The sequence below is a fragment of the Dermacentor andersoni genome, chromosome 5 (assembly GCF_023375885.2).
Source record: "Dermacentor andersoni chromosome 5, qqDerAnde1_hic_scaffold, whole genome shotgun sequence".
Taxonomy (NCBI): Eukaryota; Metazoa; Arthropoda; class Arachnida; order Ixodida; family Ixodidae; genus Dermacentor; species Dermacentor andersoni.
Window position 1 is genome coordinate 125,280,140 of NC_092818.1, and position 14,718 is coordinate 125,294,857.

At 46.6% G+C, this 14,718-nt stretch overlaps 1 long non-coding RNA gene across 2 annotated transcripts in view; it reads right to left on the bottom strand.

The window, feature by feature from the left end:
- LOC129385060 (uncharacterized) overlaps positions 1-11,082 on the bottom strand; it is a 54,897-nt gene extending 43,815 nt beyond the window's left edge. The window contains exon 1 of one of the 2 annotated variants that reach the window (XR_008612607.2): positions 9,188-11,082. This is a non-coding gene — a long non-coding RNA (uncharacterized lncRNA). The remainder of the gene's footprint in view (positions 1-9,187) is intronic. The other variant, XR_008612606.2, reaches the window with a different exon arrangement.
- Between the last annotated feature and the right edge of the window lie 3,636 nt (positions 11,083-14,718).

Here is a 14,718-nt window from a genome sequence, read left to right on the forward strand (position 1 = left end):
GTGCTCGATAACCTCTAAGGCGTCAATATTATCGCGAAGAGAGCCTTAGTAACCGAGAAAATGACGTAAATGCAGGCCACGATCAGAGACTCTTCAGGGACATTCAAGCACTTGTCCGCTGACGAACGTACACATTCAAATTCTGTCACTAGTACTGAACCATTCGTTATAAAAACATCATTGTATTGCAGTATCCGACGGAATAAAATGCTATTTTCCATTTCTATTTCATTTTTAGAAAAAAAAAAAACTGATTGACGTTACCCTTGACAACGACGCGGGTGGTCGCAAGGTTTCGTTTTCGCTCGACTCGACTCCTCTCCGCCCGCTCTTTCGCGTTTCAGTAGTTTCGTTATCGCCTAATACTGCGCTGGTTCGTGAAACTCTCACAAACTGCCTTACGATGCAACGGGATGCCTGAACGGTCCACACCACTTGACCAAAAGCAGTTGCAGCGGCGAATCCACCGCTCTCGTGGCTCTGTTTCTCCGTGACCAGGCGTTTGCGTTCTGTGCAAAAAACCGTACCGCCGTTGGTCCGGTGCCATTGTGCTCACCGACGGCTGCAAAGGGTGGTGATGGCATATGCAACGTCATCACTCCCCGGTTGGGTGGCGGGAGATTTGACTTGCGAGAAAGGTATTCGGACTCTTCAGATGCAATTTTTTTCGTAAACTAAGTCTTTTCTTGGTACGAAGCAAGCGTTGCAAGGTTTCTGGAATGATATTTAGACAGTCCACGTCGAGTTAGTATTTGCCTTTAGTGTCCCTTTAAGATGCCGGTTGAAAGTTTTGCATTATTCCGGCCGTTGTATTCGAAGGAGTTTTTCTACATTCCTGCATGTAAAAAAAAAATATTTTTACATGTCTACTGCATGGTGCTGTTTCTTTGCAGGATTCATATAAAAATGAATGTAACTGGCACCGATAGCTGCACTGAACTATATAAAACAGTTTCGACGTGCAATTTAAAACATAACTTAAAAAAAATAATTGTGCATACGAGCAATGCCTACATTTCTACTAACCCACACTGCGTTAATTCAACCTGGTGATGACTAGTTAACAAATTGAGCAAAATTGTTCTCTACCGCATCATAACACAGCTCAGCTGAAAAAAAATGTTCACCTGCTGCAGAAAAAAAAGGTATTTTGATTCTTTTCTTTTTTTCATGGCAAAATGACCTTTTAAGAAAATTTAATAAGCAAAGGGTGATTATTATGCAGAACAAGTGATTTCACTTATTGACCGGTCGGGAAGGTGCGTATAACATCTACTGATTGGCTGACAGGTTAAGGATTGAACCCAGAAAAGTTGATCATAGAAGAGGTCTGCTTTTTTTTCGTAAAGCATATTGTATAAACACAATCTCGTTAAGAACAAGTGGAAGCAAGGTTAACTTATTTAAAGAGTGTCACGGGCGTTGGTACTGGCTTAGCAATTCTAGACGAATTCACGGACTCTTTGCTCAATGGAAATATATCTCATATAAACCGAGGCATAGCAAAAAATTACCGACGATTACGTTACTTCCTAATGCGAAATTTGAGCGCAGCAAATAAGCTGTTTCACCTTTTCGATAGATTGAGGCAAAGAAATCGAGCAACACATGTATGCGCTATCACAGATTTTTTTTTTTATTTTTCACACGTATTCCTTTAACAAAGACTCCACTAACAGTTCTTGACAGTCATGAAGGAAGCTTTGTGGTCGGAGAAATAGACTGATATATGTTCGACTTGGTACACCAATGCTCGATTCTCAAAGACGAGATCTATACAAGTGCCTCGCGAGGTTGTCACAGCCGTGGGACGCGTTACGAGCGAGAGGAACGGGATGTTCTCCCGCATAAGTGTTAGGAAATTGCTGTTTGTCTTTATGTCAACATTAAAGTCCCCCACTACTAACATCGGTGTGGATCGATGGACGGTTAATGCGAGTTGCAGGAAGTGCACGACGTCTTTCGTGAGTGCGGTAGGGGCGAAGTAGGCAGCTACTACCAGCAAGATAATTTCGCAGTGGCGAACGGCAGCGGCAATTTCGGCTCGGGCGGTGCACATATACAGATCCGCCGCCACCGATCTGGCTCTCTGATTGCCACCGCACAGGGCGAACGGCAGCGGCAATTTCGGCTCGGGCGGTGCACATATACACATCCGCCGCCACCGATCTGGCTCTCTGATTGCCACCGCACAGGGGTTGCATTGGAGGAGGAGCGAAGAAAGGAATTAAGTTCGAGCCGGCGCTTTGACAACCGGAGACTCGCAGGAAGAGGGGGGAGGGGGGCGACGTGTACACCCAGCGGCAAACGATGGGGGCAGAAGCGCGCGCAGCAAGCGGACAACACGATAAAGGGAGGAGGGAAGAGATAGCAGCGACTGACTGATGCCGCTGACGCCGATAGTGAGTCAACCCCAGCTGCGGAGTTGGTTTCAGGGACAACGCCGCCGATGCCGACACAAACAATATGATACCCTCGCTTCCGCAGCGCTAAGAACCAGGTCTAGCCGTGGGAAGGTGGTCACGTATTCGTCGACGTGCCGGGGCCTACGTGAAATAACCGGCGCGTCGGCAACTGAAGAGCACCCTATCCGCCACACAAGAACAGGGGGGGGGGGGACCCTTTCCTCCTCTTTCTGCATGGCGGCGACGGTGTTCTATGCAGTCACGTTATCTTGACTCTCTAGCGGCGTCAGCGGCATCCAGCGGTATCAGTCGGTCGCTGCTAGCGCTGGGGGGATGAAAGGGGGGCGGAGCTGGTTACGAGGCCGACGACAACGCCGACGACGACGCGAAACCCAGGAACGGACGCCAAAGAGCTGCGCTCTAAAAAGAAAACTGCGACTACGACGCAACAGCAAGGCTCTACATATTCGTGGAGAAAAGAGTATACAAATACACTCGGCGTAGGTGCTTTTAGATATGTGCCCAATTTATTTTTCAGATATGTCGGCCGAGAAGCAAGATACTTACAAGATGTTTTGTATTTTTCCCCACTTTCAACACGTCTATATTCGGTCCTCTCAGCCCTTAGTATGAAAAGGCCAGAGCTTCAACCAGTTTAGCAAAGAAGGATGTAGCGGAACAGCTTTTTAAATTTGTGGTTTCGGTTTCCGCACCGCTGCCGCCGTCTAGAAAAGACCACCACGCCGCCGCTGGTTGAAACCAACACGGCGCACACCTCTACTTCGAACTTCAAACCATGGTTCAAAGATAGGGGGCGGCCACTTGTGCTTTTTACTTTGTCGATCGCAAAAAACTTCGGAGCGCGTTCAAAACTCACCGCCTGGCGAGAAAAAAGCGAACTGCTTAGAAAAAAAAAAAAAGTTCTCCTTCTTTACGTCTGATAGCGCGGTGTGCCCATGAGCGGCGCGGAAGGTCTTGAGAGCGTCGAAAGCCCTGTTTCAAACCATCGTTAGAGGGCTGATTAAATATATGCCCGATGGGCGCGGTACGGAAAGAATTAACGCCGATGGCTTCCCGTATCTCAGATCTCGTGCACCACCGAAATGCGATGCCTACAATGCCGCTGGCGGCACGTCTCATCACGTCAGCGTTGCAACTTTATACTGCCGCCTTTAGAGCTGTTAATTCATACATCGCCATTGCAGCGAATGTTTTTAGGCCTATACGATTAGCCACGTTACATTTACCATTTGTAACTTGCCACTTCGTGGACTGCTTCATACAATTTCTTGGTGTTCTTTGGCCATGCCTGGCCCTCGCGCCAATGGGGAACCAGCGCTGGATAGGCGGCGCGTCGAAAAGAGTGCGTTGCACGCCGCCCTGGCGACGAAACGCGGCATATTCCAGCCACACAACCAGACGACACACACATACGCAGCCGCATTATAGTTCGTATGTTTCCGTTTTCGCGCCGCTTCAAGTGGCGTTTTTGTAAAGAAGCTAGCGCCATCAAGTGAAGAAATGACGAAAGAAGCTTTTTAAGCTTTATACATTTTTCACAGTGCGTCGCGGCGAGCACGTGTGTTTCTTTAACGGTTGCGTCGTGTATCGATGCCATGCTTGCGTGGCTGCCTGCCTCGCAAATCTAGCAGTTATGGCTCCGGTCGTGCTGCGCTATGGTTTCGTAAGTATTAGTTGGCCTGAAGATATTCCATATTTCTCTGGCTAGGCATAAAAAATTCTGATGTTACTTCGCCACAGCAGTCAATGGAGAAGAAAGCTTTATCACATCAGCTGACTCGCGCAAGCAAAGGTTTGAGTGCTCGGCTGCTTGACCCGTAACAATCCTGGCTACATTTAGCACTAATTACATTAATTTGCCGGATGCATCTCAGCGCCGAGTCCTCATCCGCATGCGCATTTTTATAAACACATAGGTGGCTTAGTCACGCGTGCGCCGGCACTATGCGCATACAACTCGTATTACAAGGCAGCTTCCCTCCTACATAATTCTTGGCAATGAATGGATAATTTTTACCTGTCGTATCGTTCACTTGGTGCGGTGGCGTTGGAAGGGGCTTGGCGGTGGCATTGCGAAGGAAAAATGGTACATATACCGGATGGTGCATGCTATTGCTCATTTTGTTTCCGACGAAATACCGACAGCAGATTCTGCTGTTTGGTACTGTCTGCCATGGCTGACCGTCTTCACTATCGAATAAACCAAGGATACACGCGAAATTTGATTTAGAAACCAGCCCGACACCGCTTGACAGGGCGACAAGACGGGAGCTTACTCCGCTCGCCTGACTGCTTGGATCCAACGCCGCCTCCGTTCTTGTTCGTAGGGTTTAGATGGAAAGACGCAGAAGGATACATCCTCCCTCATCCCGACTTAGTTGTGGCACTTGTATACGCAACAGTATCGTTGGCGCCCTTTTGTTTTCCTTCGACTTTAAGGGCACGCAACGCAATTTTCGTCCGCGAAGGAGGCTGCATTGTGCACGTTCTGACCGCCAGGGCGGCGCTGCAGGCGCCGTGAAAACTCCAGCGCTGGTTCCCCATAAACCCAATATATCATCATCATCATCATCATGCATCCCCTGCACTTGGTTCGCATACGCTATCGCATTTGTAAATGTGCACGGGCTTGCTGTCATTTTATAACTGGTTACACCATTGGTGTGGTTTTCAATGGGAATTGTTGGGAGACAACCAGGTGAAACACGGGGAAGACGGGAGACGGCACGCGAGCTCTCTTTAGCAGAGTGGAACACCAAATATAAGGCGCACCAAATTACACGAACTGAACCCTTCGCTCCAACTCCGACCACCACCCGGGCTTCACCGACGTGCGGCATCGCTTGTACAGTGGCTGTGGTTAGGAGTGGCTTTCACAAAGGCTTAAACTACATTGATTGGAATGACCGACAGTGCTGCATGCGACGTCTGCGGCAGCGAAAAGAACATCTAGCATTTATTGTTCCACTGTCGTCGATTTCAGTCGGAAATACATTGCACTGCGATGTCTGGACAGTCGGCCGTTGTCCGCGCAGGCGATACTTGAAGACAGTCCCCACCGGTCATCGGCCTACGAAGCTGTGGAGATACTTTTGCCTTTCTTGAGGGCGACTGGTTTGTGTAAACGCCTTTGACTTGGTGAGGCCCTCCGCGCGCGTGCGCGAACTCACCACGTTTTTCCTTCCCCCTACTTCTCTGTCTGTCTCAACTTTCTTTTCCCCCTTTCCCATCCTCCAGTGTCTGCTAGCCAACCAGACGCATTTCTGGTCAACATCCCTGCCTTCTCTTTTTCTTTCCCCCTTCGAAAATGGGTCTACTTAATTGTTAGTAGAACACCCTTAGGGCTCCCTCTCGTTATTTCCAGGGTGTTAAAAGGGTGTTGTGTGAAGAACATACGCTTCACAGATTTTAAGGGTGCTCTGGCATTTCAGCATTTTAAGCAAGTAAAAACCCGTATGCGGGCTTCTTTCCCAGCGGTTTCCGCCAACTCATTGTTCGAGCACGTCATATACATATGTGTATATAATCGAAGTAGGCTACGGATGTCGTTCTGCTACTTCATATTGTATATGGCGTATCGGGTGGTGAAGTGGAGAGAGAAGGCCCGCGGACAGGGCTTCTTCTTTTATTTGCTATGCTAACCTTCGCTTTTTATACCACAGGCTTGGTTTAAATGGTCTCAGCACGATGTCGCATTTTCTAGATCAGCTGACGAGCGTGAGCGAATCACAGCGCGTCAGTCACTCATAGCTTTTCAGACGCATGTTACTTTTAGTGTAGCATTGGCGGCGGCGCAATATTATGCGCAGTAAGTCCTGCACTGTTTCTTGGAGAATCAAGTAAACATTGGCAGATGCGTGAGGAGCAAATTACTACCGATAAGAACACAACATTTGTTGTGGAGGTGGCGCCCTCCCCCCGTTGTAAAGTGGGGAGGCACAACTATTTTGACCTCTCTCTCCTATCCTGCCTTCAAATCTTACTGATAAACTTCACTTAAATTGTTTCACTTTGGTGCTGGTTTATAGATAAACTGGAAAGCATGGCGTCAGTCTAGCGTATCAGCTGGAAGCGTAACCGCGCTCACTAGGTGGTTTATTGTTCTCTACAGTATCATCGGCGCTATGACGGAGAGGTTACGCTTCGGACTAGTAATTTTTAGTACCGCAGTTAGAATCCAGGCGGGGTTCTTTTTTTATCTCGGTTTATATTTTTGTAAACGTCCTGGAAAGGAGACTTCAGGATTACTTCGGCGGACACCCAAAAGACTAAGGTGGTGATAAAATAACGAATATCGCTGTAAAAAGAAAGTGCAATGTGCATTCCGGCAAAACACTCATTGCAGGAAAGGACGCTTTTCCAAGAAATCACCCTTTCATTTGGGTGTATAGTTAACTCCAATGCACTCACTCCCTTACACCCTTTTCTAAGGGTGTTAGGGGGTGAATTATAGACACAAAAAATCACACTTTCCTTAGTGTGTAGTTTTTGTCTTTCCTCCATTGCGGGATGTCTCATCTGTCCGAGATATTGAACGCATGACTAGTACCGGTGTGACAAGACCGATTGAAAGGACGATATAGCAAACATAATTAATCGTCTGGCCAATTCCACCTCTTTATTTGTGATCTTTGTCTTGATGTTTCGAGCGTTAAGTAAAGCAATGCTACGATAACTCTGTAGCCGTGTTTTGCTGTGATAACGAAGCCTCCGTAGCAGAGAGGCTTCTCTATTACGGCGAAACAGGGCACGGGTCTTGTTTCCCCGTAACTGTGGCAGAAGGTGCAGACGTTATATTCAAAATTTTTTTAGCATATACAAACCGCTACAGACTACGTACTGTATCTAAACATGTTTTTGAAAAAAATGCGCCGCTGCGTGTCTCGAGGTGCTACCTTTACGATACGTGAGCGCGAACGCTAAGAAACTTCCAGCACGCGTGGATAATGTGTGGATATGATGGGACGTCTCGGCACGACTAAAAAAGAAAAGTGTGTTGTTTAGTTTCTCATAAAGGGCAATTTAAAATATCTTAATGTGCCGATCGCATAACGCACTGAGCTCTGTAGCGAATTACCGGCCGCAGAAATTCAAATAAATACAACGCTAATTGCAAATCACACGCGACTTTGTGGGGTTTGGCTCCACTGCAACGCACCAAATATTGCCGTTGCGGCTCCACGGCATAGCGTTTCTTATCGCCGTGAAGCCGCACCGCGCTTTAACAGAGGGCAGTAGTAAGCACAGTTATGACTGTTTCTGGAAGTTTGCTTTGTGTCTTAGGTTTGAACGGATGGCCATGCGTGGAGTACGTTACGCGCGCGTTACATTTAAACAGTTTGAACATTTATTTTTTCTTTAGGATGATTATAACACGTGGTATGTACACATGTAACATACGTATGTAACATGTATGTATGTATGTATGTATGTATGTATGTATGCATGCATGCATGCATGCATGCATGTATGTATGTATGTATGTATGTATGTATGTATGTATGTATGTATGTATGTATGTATGTATGTATGTAACATGTAATAATGCGTGTCGAATTTTTATAACGCAATAACTTCTCAAAAAATGATCACTTTGCTAAGTCACGAAGCCATTTAAAGCTAGAAGGACGAAGTTTAGGCAAATCCATCTACTACCCACCATTCCCATGCTGGCGCCCGTAGACACTAGCGCCACAGTTCCTTGTGGTAATTGTACGAAACTCCATGGTGTAAGGATTTTTTGCTGCTCGTGCTGGTTTCATAACTTTCCTCTGAATACCCATGGTGACTTAGTGGACATGTCGTGTATTTAATATATGGTTGCCTTTACGTCTCTGAACACCGTTCCTACAGTCTGGTATACTTTTTTGTTTTGTGTGTGTGTGTGTTCATGTAGCTATATGCACCTTCACACTGCGGACGCACGAATGGGACAGAGGGTGCTCTACGCATAACACGTGACTATGATGCGGTAGCGGTTGGTTGGTTCGTGAGAGCGAGCATCTTGTAGCGTACAACATGCGTCTGCTTCGCCTGAACTTCAAATTTAACTCCTGCTGCCTTTGTCAGCAGCAGGGAGAGTGTCATCTCTATGTAGTTGAGCGGCAGTGGCAGTGGGTGTAATGATAAATTATGTCACTGTTACCATGAAAGATGGCTTGGTTAGATGTAAAAGACGCAAAAGTGAATTATTGTGGGGGCAGATGCCCTGAATTTTGCGCACGATGCAGCTTACAGTGACGTTATAAATTTTGAAAGCGTCAATTGTTAATCACTGAAGAAGGATTAATCTTAAAGAAACCCAAGATCTAACCTGGCAAGTTGCGAGAACATTTTCTGCGCCGAAGCTGCGAGGTTAATATGCAAATAAATGTCATAACATCGCAGTGGCGTACCAGTGCTGAGGTAGCGGCGCGAAATTAAAAAACAATAAAACCAAATAAAAATATTGGTTAATTTTCTGCAGTAAAAACCAACGCTTTCTTTTTAAGCCGAAAAAAAAAAACGGGGGTTTGAAATAATACTTCACCAGTACAAACTGGTTAAGTGTTGCTCGGTATAGCGTCCTTTTATTAACCGGTCGACTCGATTTCCGGTTCCTCTCTATATTCGAGGATCACGCGCGCAGCGGCGCACGTCGGACGGAGTAAATAGGGCGCCTCGATGCGGCGCACTGAGGCACCCTATACGTAAGGGTAAACCGCGATGGGCGACCCTTTGGGGCGGCCGTCAGGCGGACACTCAAGTCGATGATAGCGTACCTGGATCTTGCTCTGGATGCCCCTGCTGCCATCCACGTCGAAGCAACCGGGCGCGCTTCCTCAAAGCAGATGAGTCGCGCCAGATAATAAGGGTGCGATAAGGGCTCAAGAGCGAGCGGCTCGTGTCACCACACGGAACTCGCCGACGATAAGACGCGCCCACCCCACCCCGCTCCGTATCTCTGCAGCCGCGGCCGCGGCGACGTTTTATAAGGCGCGCCGACCGCCGGTGGGCTCTCTCCCCGATGGAAAAACAAGTGCAAAGTGCGCGTCCTTCTTTTTTTCTCCCGGTGCGTCTTTTTGAGCTCCTCCGGCGTATCCGTGGCTGGCCAGCGCTTAGGTAAACGCCGGGGAGCGACTGTGGGTATGGGGCTAAGTTGGTGACAGGATTAGCGGAGCGTGTTTCCTGGGAGTGTTACACACATTTTAATAACAAAGGTGGCGTCGCCAACCTGCTTATCTAGAGCAGCCCGATTGCCCCATTGTAACCTTAATCCTTCGTTTCTGCGACTTGGAAAAATTGCTGCGTAGTCGGTGACGTAACAGCGACGCCATCGCCACCGCGATTATGGAGCAAAAAATTCGAATGCGTTTAGTTTGTGTGTACATTCTAGCTTATAATATACCGATCGTTGGTCCACCACTAGAGTGAGTGCGGAATTTTCCTAACCGAGCCTAACTTAACCGAACTTAATCTAGCCTAACTTTTACAAGAGTTACATCTTATCAGATTTGATTTGTATTTCCAGTAGCGAATGGGAGGGTCTGATGGTCACGAAAAATCGCATTAGCAGCGATGAATGAACGTGGTTGGGCCTAGTGGCTTAGGTCCCAAATACTGAGAGCAGAAAAAAAGAAGAAAAAAAGAAAAGAGGCCCTATTTAGCAAGACACGGGGATAACCCTTCTTCCGTAATCGCCATTAGCCACATGCAAACCCCTAACTTCTTAGATAGGGTGGGGTTCAACTGGAGAGGTTTGAAGCAGCACGCCTCCTGCTATTACTCCATTTCATATCTATGCAAAGGAAAACTTAAAAAAAAAGGAAATTCTACTAATGAGGTGACTTTTGCACGCGAGAAAGCTAACATACACAAGCGACGCTGAAAGCTCTCCTTTCAAAGCCACTTCTAATATGCCGCGACGGATTCGAATACGTTTAGTTTGTGGGGGCAGATGCCCTGAATTTTGCGCACGATGCAGCTTACAGTGACGTTATAACTTTTGAAAGCGTCAATTGTTAATCACTGAAGAAGGATTAATCTTAAAGAAACCCAAGCTCTTCAAAGAATTTTGGGCGAATATCTTACGTGTTGCTCCCAATTACTTTATGCGCTGCTGCATATTAGAAGAATAAGCAGGAGAAGTTACCTGTGGCCCCTTGTTCACTTTAGCACCTCTCGAAACTCCGAGATGAGGAAAACCTCTTTAATCAGCTAACGTTTTTGGTATAAATTTCTTTCTCCTTTTTCCTTTTCTTTTTTTGCTTACTGGACAAGCTACTACGTTCTGTTTCTTGCAGACATGCTTTGTCTGTTGGAACGCCATGTCCTTTTCTTTGATTGTGTGCAAACATTCTCCTCTCCTAGTTCGCGATTGCATTGTTGCGTGACCTTGACTCAAGTGAACGCACCTTCGGGGGACACCCTCGATAAGAGGAACGCCTGCTCTCGACCGCCGAAAAATGTATTGGTTGTATCTACAGTGCTCACTGCTCAGTAAACAAATAAACACGAACAAGGGTATGGACAGTTGCTTTTACACTTTCCTCAGGACAGCTACTTGCTTTCACATAAGTTCAGCAATTTGCTCTTCCCGTGGTTCCCACACACGCAACTGTCATCGCGGTAATTTTACAACATAGGCTATTTCTAAGGTTCACACTGTACATATTTGGATGTCATCTAGAGCATGATGATGGATGAAGCGATGCAAGCTGGTAGATCACAGCCATATCAACTTCGTCTGGAGGTTTGAAACAGCTGTGAGGGTCGTATATAGAAACTGGAGCACATTTTCGTTAAAGTATATTAACGACCTTCACTATCTTGTGAGGCAAAGCAAATTGAACTAAGCCGTCCCGCACGTCTATTTTAAGAGCGTAAGTTTCGACATGCTGGTACCGCATGAGACACACAAGAGACACAGGGATAGTTTAGACAGATGTAGACGAAGCGCTCCGTCTACGTTTGTCTAAACTGTCCTTGTATATTTTGTGCGCTAAAAGAAAAAAAATGCTAATTTTTAAACAAGGATCGTGTGGCCTTGCTCTGTATTCCGCAGTATTTGCTCAGTCTATGTTTAAGAACCGCAGTTCAAGTTTAAACCGGAGCACTCAACTAAATGCACAGTTTCGGTACATTATGACCAAAGAACGAACGAGTGAATGAATGAGTTTGCGGAAATGCAGCTACATGCCTTTCAAAGCACAGCACGTCGTTATTTTTCAGCCTGTGTATAGCAGGGTTCTTTTGGGATTGATAGGCGGCGCACAATCGCGAACTAAGATAAACAAGGTTTTTCGCTGTTTAGCTTTGTCACATCAAAAGGGCTTCATATAGAAGGAAGAGTGCAGACTCAATGCGGGTCTTCGCATATGTTGCAAGCGGTGCTGGGTAGCAGGTTATGTTGGGAGTAGCAAATAATAATAAGTATCAAGGCCGACAGGCGGACATCCGTTACTCTGACGACCTCATCGGGGTGATAGACAATTGTCAGAACAGACCAGAAGCACCAACGCTCGGAAAGGCGCAGTTCTATTCCATGACTTTTATTTTTTGGTTGCTTGAAGATAATGTATTGCATCTGCTAAAGAAGCCAAGCTTTATTAGCATTTGGAACACTTCGTGCGCCGCGCATGACTCCCAAAGTGTGCACACATAGTACACGCGGTCGGGCTGAACTACTCAGGTTTTGAAGCTTCTGGCGAAGGTCTCCTGCACTTCACCACCCATTCGGCTGTCGCCACAGTTGATGCGACACATGCAGCTGTGAAGAGACACTCGCACGACTTAGCTGTGCCTGCCTGGCCGCCCAATAATGTCGAGAGGCAAGTGATGTGCACAGTGCTGAATAGAGTGGACAATCGTCCACTGTCAGAACAAAAAGCTCTAAGCCATTGCTTGCAAAGGAACTGTGCGCAGAAGGCTACCTTTATTTGTTGCATTTAAGTTCCTGGGGTCTACGGGCCTTCATAATATATTTCAGACCGCCTTCTGCTACCGCTGTAAAGTGTGTGCGGTTTAGTTTGTTTGGTGTTCGTCTCTCATTCTCTCTAAATTTCTCTTCCCCTACGTTCTCTTTCTCTTTCTATTCCCGTGGCCCCCTCCCCACGTGTAACAGGTTAGTCAACCAGAACTACCTCTGTTTAACCTCCCTGCCTTAATCTATACTTCCTTTCTCTGTGTCTCTATTGCTGCCGCAGTTCACGCCATTTAGAGCAAAAATTGCTTGCCAGACAGATCAGCATGCTGTTTTTTTTTTTTCACGACACACTTTCTCTGTGTTCACGACTGCATTGCTGCTAGGTCTTGAATGCACCCTCAGGGTGCTTTCAAGACCTCGATAAGACAAACGGTTGCCCTCGACCGCCTAAATAAAAATGGCCATGTCTTTTTTTTTTTGTTAGAGATAATTGTGCTCAGAAAATAACGTGAAGGAGGCCGTGAAAGTTGTTTGAACTGTACAGGTTACTTTTAACCGGGGAGATGTTAATTTTTATTTCCTCAGCGTTCTGTTATTTATTCCGCCATCGAGCTTCTAGTAACGTTGGTCGCATCCGCGTTCGACAGCTATGGATCGCGTTAAGAGTTTTCTGGCTCTGCGTCATACTTTATCGTCGGGGATGCATGATATAGTTAGGCCCTCAACGCACGCGACCCCTGCATTTCCGCGGAACCACGGTGGTAGACATGCCGATAGATCAACGTTTTCATCGCTTGACAAGCTAGAGTGTAGAATCAAATTAGTGGTTAGCGAGCTCTTCATCGTCAACGGATCTGCTAGGTGGAAATCAAACCACTTTCCTTGCTAAGTGCTGTCTTTTTAGGACCAGCTGTGGCAAAACTTGCACGTGATCTCAATAATAACGACGAAACGTTGCTAACACTGTGCTCAGCGTTACATTATGCTAAGTGATGACATATTTTGTCATTTATTTTGTCATTTACGACGGACATCAAGCACTAATTCAGACCGAAGTGGGTGTTATGCGCCGACGGGGCCCTGCCAGGCTGTTTCACAATCGCGGTTACCGGCAGTCGTCTTCACAGTAGTCAGTGGGCCTAACGTATCACCAGGCTCCTTGTATTACGCATTGTGGCAGCGCATGACGAATCATGCACAGCTAAATCCCTTTCCTTGTTACTGGGAAAAGGAAAGTTTAAAGTGAACTATATAGGTCTATTAGAGGTTCCTGGTTAGGTTAAGTATATAGGCTTTCTGCATGGCTACTTATTCTGCCCTTATATGCAGCTGCGGGAGTTGATGTTGAAAAAGAAAGAAAACGGGCAGTTCCGATCGAAACACTCGCGATACGCCACAGATACTGCGGGGCATTTTCGTGATCATATTGTCACGTAGTAGCGACGGTGAATAATGCAGCTGTAAAACTGTGAATGACGAAACTGTCTTTTTATTGGGCGAACTTGTGCCCACAAAAGCAAGTTACACTCAAAGCACTGCAATAGGGGCGAACACGGTCGGCGATCGTCGAAATCTGATCTGCCGGTCAAGCGCGTCGGCTTTTGTGTATGGGCCATCGAAGGTTCAAGAGTAATCGCTGGTGCCCGCATGTCTTCCAGAAAGTTCTACACAATTCGCGTAGCACATGTAATTAGATTACACAAGCTTCGGTGACAACAGACAGCAGAAAGAACCATCGATAACATTCGAGAAACTTCCATGCGGGTGCGTCCCGCGCTGATCGTTAACATTTGTTAGACGGTGAATAGTGGTCACCCGAAAAAGTTAAACAAGTACACGTGTCAATATTGGTGATCTCCACGCCTTCGTAACGCAAAACCGTATCGACTTAATCACTTCATCGCACGTACGCGTTAAGAACTTTGACAAAAATATTTTAAATATGGCTCTCACATTGATGTGCATCGATGAATGTGTCAATGTGGCAATTGCTGCTGTGCGGCGACACACATATGCTGACCTTGACTATATATATATATCCCATACTGCCAATGGAGGAGGAGGAGGAGGAAAAAACTTTATTCTTGTCCTGTACAAGGTGTTGCCACCTGCCCGGCTAGTCCCATGTTGGGACCGGGAGGTCAAGCCTCCAAGCCCTATCACGGGCGTACTGGACAGCCAGGACTTGAGGGATATGATCTGGAGGTCTGATCATCCCTAAAAACCGATTCCGGGAAAGGCCAGGGCCGAGCGACCCACACTCCCAGAGCATATGTTCAAGCGTGCATATCTCCTTCTTGCATGCTTTGCATATAATATTCATGTCTGCAATGTCATACGATTCCTTTATTTGTGCAGGTGAATAATAAGACTCTGTTTGTAATTGCC